This window comes from Alexandromys fortis, unplaced genomic scaffold (genome assembly GCF_014885135.2).
Source record: "Alexandromys fortis isolate MF-2015 unplaced genomic scaffold, M_Fortis_MF-2015_v1.1 scaffold_48, whole genome shotgun sequence".
NCBI lineage: Eukaryota > Metazoa > Chordata > Mammalia > Rodentia > Cricetidae > Alexandromys > Alexandromys fortis.
In genome coordinates, this window is record NW_026067947.1 from 12,009,553 (window position 1) to 12,016,312 (window position 6,760).

The 6,760-nt window shown below is 40.5% G+C and overlaps 1 long non-coding RNA gene across 1 annotated transcript in view; it reads left to right on the plus strand.

Annotated features, from left to right (window-relative positions):
* LOC126506104 (uncharacterized) overlaps positions 1–5,535 on the plus strand; it is a 94,749-nt gene extending 89,214 nt beyond the window's left edge. Inside the window, exon 5 of the long non-coding RNA XR_007593109.1 lies at positions 4,667–5,535. This is a non-coding gene — a long non-coding RNA (uncharacterized lncRNA). The remainder of the gene's footprint in view (positions 1–4,666) is intronic.
* Positions 5,536–6,760: the final 1,225 nt, after the last annotated feature.

Consider the following 6,760-nt stretch of genomic DNA (forward strand, 5'->3'; position numbering starts at 1 on the left):
AGTGGCTTTTCCACCTCTATCTAATGAAGGAAGGCCTTTCATCCACAGACTCAGCAGATGCCATTTTCTAGACCTCCCCACCACCGTCCCCTTGCTCTCCCCACCTACCTCTTTCTGGCCTCTAATGACCCCAGGCTTCATTCTTGCTTTCCTCTCTTCCCCATTCACACAATGAGCTCTAGCTGCTCTTACCTAGCCCTAGAGGTTGAATATGCAGATGATTATAGCATGTTTGTTTTTTCCATCACCATTTGTTCTCTCAGGTGCTAAACCTGTATATCCATCTTTCTGAGTGACAGCTCCTCAGGAACAGACATCAGAAGCATCTCACAGTGATACAATATCTCAAATTGGTAGTCTCCCATGTTCTTGCCTGTTGCCTCTGCCCTTTCCTAGCTGACCTTTGCTCTGAACCCTGTACCGTCTGGCTCCTCTTCATCCATCATCCATTGCCACCTGAGGGCTGGTTTTCTCACCCTTGATGGTACTGCTGATCTGCTGTATCTCTGCGTCTACTCCACAGCCTCTTGCTGTTGTGAGCCATCATCATCTGTCTCTTGGAGCAGGGTTTCCCACAACCCTTTGACCTTTGTAGTAAGAAGCATACATCATGCTGCAATCTAGGAGACATATTCAACAAAAGCCAGAGAACAGTACTTAACCTTTAGTTTCTGTAGTGCACTGTGATATTTCATGGGAGTGTGCGTGTGTGTTATTAGTTGAAATATATGTAATTCATGTTGTGACTCAGTTTCAACTGTGGACGGTCGTTGGAAGAGTAGTTGGAAGAGCAGTGGTCTTCAATGTTGGTGTTTTAGGCAATCTGTGAAGTAAGTAGCATTGCTCCTGAACCCTTAGGAATGCAATTGTCAGCTCCCTATGAGTCTGTTCAGACAGCTTACGCTGAGACAGATCCCACCCATGCTCTTGAGTGATCATGGTGGCCCCACCATGGGTCCTTTAGCTTTTAGCTCAGCTGCCTGGACAGAGCTGCAGAGTCACTGTAGAGCCACCCAGCCTATGCTTTGCCAACACAATAATGACCTCCCACCTCATGTTCAACAAAATCCAGCAGGCCTCTTTATTCAACCAGGCCACTGCTGGAGATGGCCGCATGTCAGTATCATCTGGAGGAATTAAAAGCACATAAATATCAACAAAACCAGTGCCTGAGACTTGAAAGAATGAGAATCTCTGGGTATGTAGTCAGGACTGATAAACAGCTTTGCAGCATCTGGTCCCTGCCTCCCTTCCACCATGGGCCTCTCTATGCTTGTGGCCTGCTAGACTCTACTCACATTGTCTACCTTACGAGTGCTTGAAAACAGCTAGTGTCTTTCCACGCACAGGTCTTTGCATTCACTATACTTTTCTGCTTGGAATTCTCTTCCGTCACCTGTTTTGTGTCTCTCTGCCGATACCTCCTGACCTTCCTGTTCTGTCACCTTTACCCCTTTAGCGGCTTCATGGTGTTTTAATACTCCACTCTACTTGGAGTCCTGTATTTTGTGTTGCTTCATTTCTGATTTTCCTTCCCTCCCTTTGGAATTTAAGCTGTGTGTGAGACTATACAGAGACCTTGCCCATCTTGCTCGCCACTGTGTTTTTAGTATCTGGAACTGTGTCTGATTCAAAGATAATTCAGAATTTGCATTATTTCTTTTCTTTCTTTTTTTTTTTGTTGGTTTTTGTGTTTTCAAGGCAGGGTTTCTCTGTGTAACAGCCCTGGCTACCCTGGAACTCACTTTTTAGACCAGGCTGACCTTGAACTCACAGAGATCCCCTGGCCTCTGCCTCCCGAGTGCTGGGATTAGAAATGTGTGCCACTATTGCCCAGCCAGAATTCACATTACTCATGAACAGGAGTAGCAGGCTCATGGTAAAGCTCAATGGTAGAGGGCTTGCCTAGCATACCCAAGGCCCTGGGTTCCATCCCAGCCCTGCAAACCAACAGCTGGAAGTAACATAAAAGACTGAATATAGAATGGCTTTGCTGGCTCTCTGGCTTCCCTGGCTGGACAAGGGAGGAAGAATACTTTGCTCGTAGTCATTTGTCACACTGGACCTGGTCATGTATTTTGATTCAAGATGGCATTTTTCCTTTTTTACCTAGGGAAGAAATAAAGAGGAGGAAGGAAGGAAGGACAAGACAAGACAATGTCATTATCTTTCTAAAGCAGAGTGTCTGTTTCTAGATTACTAGGTCTTTGCTGACTTTTTCATTTCACCTGACCATTTTTCTTTCACAATCGAACGCAGCATTTGCACTTGTCACCGGACCATGTTTGTCACAGGTTGTTCTAGCTTGGGTATAGAGGGAATGAATTTAACGTGATGGCTTACTTGGACTTAGTAGAAAAAAAATTTTTTTTTCAGCCTTCATCTAGAGCAGTGTCAGTTGAACAGTCAGAGCTGACATAACCATCTTATGTAATCAGACATTTCAAGGATGCAAATTGGAAAGCTTTTGTAGCTAGGCTTTAGAACTCCTTTTACTGTGTCTGCTTTGAGCCTTGGGCTTCCTGCTTCTGATCCTGTTCCCTTGATACAGCCTTTTCAGGTGGTTAATTCAGAGCTGGGGTTCTGAAGGATTCTTGGGCTTTTGAAAGAGAATGTCTATGTGTAATAAAATTTGGGCAAGTACAGAAGATCATGTCAGTCTTATCTTTTTAAAAGACATACCACCACAGCCTGCTGGCCATACCTGGGAAGGCTGGGAGGTAGCTTGACCAGTCTCTGAGCAGTCTAGGTAGGATACTCAGTCCTCTGCCTTTGGTGATGCTGAGTGTAAAACCATATGGTGTCTTGTCTCACATCTGTCTTTGAGTACTGGTGGTATTCAGTGCATATCAAACATTGTGCTAAAATTTGCTCATTATATATAAAATGCATGGTCATTGATTTCCTGGAGAATAGTTCCTGTTGCTTTTTCTTCATGGCCTTTTTATTAATCGTAGTCTTTGAAGGTACAAACATCGAAAACCCCAGCTTTCATATGCTGGTTTGATGTGTGATGTCCTTCTGTATAGGTGTTGGTCTTCTTGGTTAATGAATAAAGCTGCTTTGGCCTATAGTATAGGGCAGAATATAGCCAAGCTGAAATAAATAAATAAATAAATAAATAAATAAATAAATAAATAAATAAATATATATATATATATATATATATATATAGAGAGAGAGAGAGAGAGAGAGAGAGAGAGAGAGAGAAAAGGTGGAGTCAAGGAGATGCTGTGTAGCTGCCAAAAGAGGCAGACGCCATGGAGCTGCTCAGAAAGCAAGAGGTAACAAACCACAAGCCCCATGGGAAAATACAAAATAATAGAAATGGGTAAATTTAATATATAAGAGCTTTCTAGAAATACGCCTGAATTGTTGGTCAAACAGTGTTGTAATTCATATAGTTTCTGTGTGATTATTTAGGTCTGGGCATCCAGGAAATGAAAGAACAGTCTCCAGTTACAAAATGGAAACCTCTAAAAAACTTAAGGGGGAAGAAGAGGGCTTATTTACCCACAAAAAATGGGAGCCAACCACAGCTTCTTGGCAGTCACATTATTTTTCAGATAGGCTCTGTTTGCAGACCACAAGCAGAGGCATAGCTCCTTTAAATAATGGTTTAATGATTCATACTAGCAGCATAAAGGAATTGCTCTGCCTCTTTCGTGAGGTCTGGCTATGGTGCACTTGAGTGGGGTTTATGAGCAGAGTGCTATGAATTGTTTGCTTAATGGTGACATAGACCTGCTCCGTATATGGAGCTGGGGTGGTGAGCATGGCTCACAGAGGTGATACCTTTGCCATGTTGGATAGGGTTGAGCCAACAGGCAGGGCCATGGAGTTAGTACTATCCTGCTTAGCTTTAAAAATTTTTTTTAAAAGGTGCTTCTAGTCAGATTCGCGATTACAGATATGCAATAAAGACAGATTCAGACAAATTCAGACAAAAATGAACTTCTGAACAGGTCACAGTGTGTTTTAAATGTCTGTAGGCTTGGGAGAAAGGAAAAAGAGTATAGACAGTTATAGAACAGTAAAAGTAATATAAAAGGGTATAGACAGTAATAGATTTAAAAAGATAATAAAATAAGCATTACAAAACCACACAAAGATGGAAAATTCACAGAGTCTGGATTATGTGTATTATTGTGTTTTCTTTGAATGTTTGACTGCAGAGAGACATTTGATTCTGGGGGCTGCTAACCTAAGCTAACATATATATTTTAAAGATATTTTCGCTTCACAATTTCAGTCTAAGTATATGTTACATTGGAAAAGAGGTTCTGCTTTTGTTTTCACAGAAGATTAGAACCTGTAAATTTCTTTCAGGCTAATGTGTTTTGATGGACCAAGATCCCCTGAAAGGTCTTCGTGAACCCTAAAAATACTTTACCAAACAGACAGCAGGAAGCAGTCGGAGAAAACAATTCACAAATTCACAAAATAATTGTTTATAAATGTTTGATTTCATTTATAAAGGGATATGATATAGAAATGAATACTTTGCATTGGTATGGGTCTTGATCTATTAATACAAAGTTAAGGTCAATTTTGTTGTATGTATATTTCTACTTTTGTTTAAGGTATTATTCAGCTCTGTAATCTGTAGATAAGAAATAGATAAATAGGTAGTTAGCTATAATAATCAAACTTTTAATTACTTTAGGTTTTCTGGATATAAAGAGATACATTTCAGTTAGATAATCTTCAGTGCTTCAAAGACCTACAGAATATAGCATTTAAACTGTTTCAAGTCTAGATGGATAATCTTCAACACTTCAAAGACCTACAGAATATGGCATTTAAAATGTTTCAAGAACTTAGACTTTTCGTGACAGTGAGACATGTCTGCATCTGGCAATACCAATTACTTCAGAGAGGTTGATGGGCATTGAAGAAACTCATTATGGAATTTGCCTTCAGTGTGACAAGGCTAACCATTTGGGCAAGAAACTGGTCTTGCATGGACTGCTTGATGGTACACTGTATGAACTGGACATGCAGGGCCCACAGAAAAGTGACTGCAGAACTTTCCAGAAAATGGAATGCTTCTTTAGGATTCCTGCTTCATAGAAGAAATTGCCAGACATTATGAAGGACACAGAAGAAAGCAACTAATGAACTTTGCCATTACAAGGCAGAACAGATCTTCAAATTTCCTGCCTCATGGACAAGTTTGCCAGATACTATGGGCCTATAGGCTGAAATTGGATGCCCCAGTGTTATAGAAGAACTTTCAGTGACTGTCTGCAGTGAGATGTCTCTCTCAATTCTAAAGTTTTGGAAGTTTCTTACAATGTACTTCCTATTTACTTAGGTCATATTATATCCTTCTGGGGTCTTTGGTATAGTTGAAGACAGATAGTTATAATTTTCCTTAGTTATGATAAAAGATAAATTAGATATAAAACTTTATACTCACAAAGAAATATTCTATAATTCTTGCTTAATAACTGTTTTGTATATGTAATTTTACTATGTTAGAGTTAAAACCTTACTTTTATTTAGACAGAAAAGGGGAGATGATGTGTGATATCCTTCTGTATATGTGTTGCTCTTATTGGTTAATGAATAAAACTGCTTTGGCCTATGACAGGGTAGAATATAGACAGGCTGAAAGATATATATATATATATATATATATATATATATATAGAGAGAGAGAGAGAGAGAGAGAGAGAGTAGGCAGCGTCAAGGAGATGCCATGTAGCTGTCAAAGGAGGCAGACACTATGTAGCTGCCCAAGAAGCAAGAGGTAACAAACCAGGAGCCTCATGATAAAAATAATAGAAATGGATTAATTTAAGATATAAGAGCTATCTAGAAATATGTCTGAGTTGTTGTAGTTAATATAGTTTTATGTGATTATTCAGGTCTGGGCAGCTGGGAAACAAACAAGCAGCTTCCACTTCCACTGGCTTATGTAACAGGCCAGGGCAGAGAAACTCAAGGGATGGTACCCCATCCTTAGGGATTGAACTCTGCCCCTTCTCCAGTTTTCATCTGCTTTCCTATGGGTGAAGCAATTCTGTGTCCATTCCTACCTTGATGATATCCAAATCCTTGTCAGTAGCTCTAGATGTAAACCTTCCTTTTTACAGCTTGTCCAGAAGGAGAGAGACTCTGCTTAACTCCTCTATGGGTTCAGTCCGCTAACTGTAGAGTCAAAGACTTCATCACTGAGGCCAGGGCAGAGTTCTGTCTCTGCCTAGTGCTAGCTCATAGAATTTCTTTAGAGTAGAGAGATGCAGTAGCTGCACTCAAGTACATAGGCTCTGAGTGACAGAAGGCTAGTTCCCTGAGGAAATGGGAGTGGTGGCACTAGAAGTCCTTCTTGGACACTGGTCTTTCCTGGGCATACAATGAACAGTTAGCTTCTTGACATGATCACTGGACATGGTTCCATAGTCTGATAACTGAGGATGTGCTGTTCGCCGTAAGAGAACATGCCTGTGTCAAGAGGTCCCCTCCTTACTTCTTACACTCATAAAACATTGGGTTGATTTCAGCTCTTCTGACTGTTGTCTTGAACCTTGCTGGGTCTGCCTACTAACATCCATGGGATATACATGTGGCATGTTCATATGGCTTATGAACATACACTTATTTCCTTCTTCTGATTAGCTGTTTCATTTGCAAACACAAAGCTTAGACATAGTCACCTTGGGCCCTAAAACTTGACTCTGCTTTTTCAGAAACAGAATATTTGACCCAAGAGAGTAAGAGTCTAGAGCAGATTTGCATTTATCATTTGTCTAAT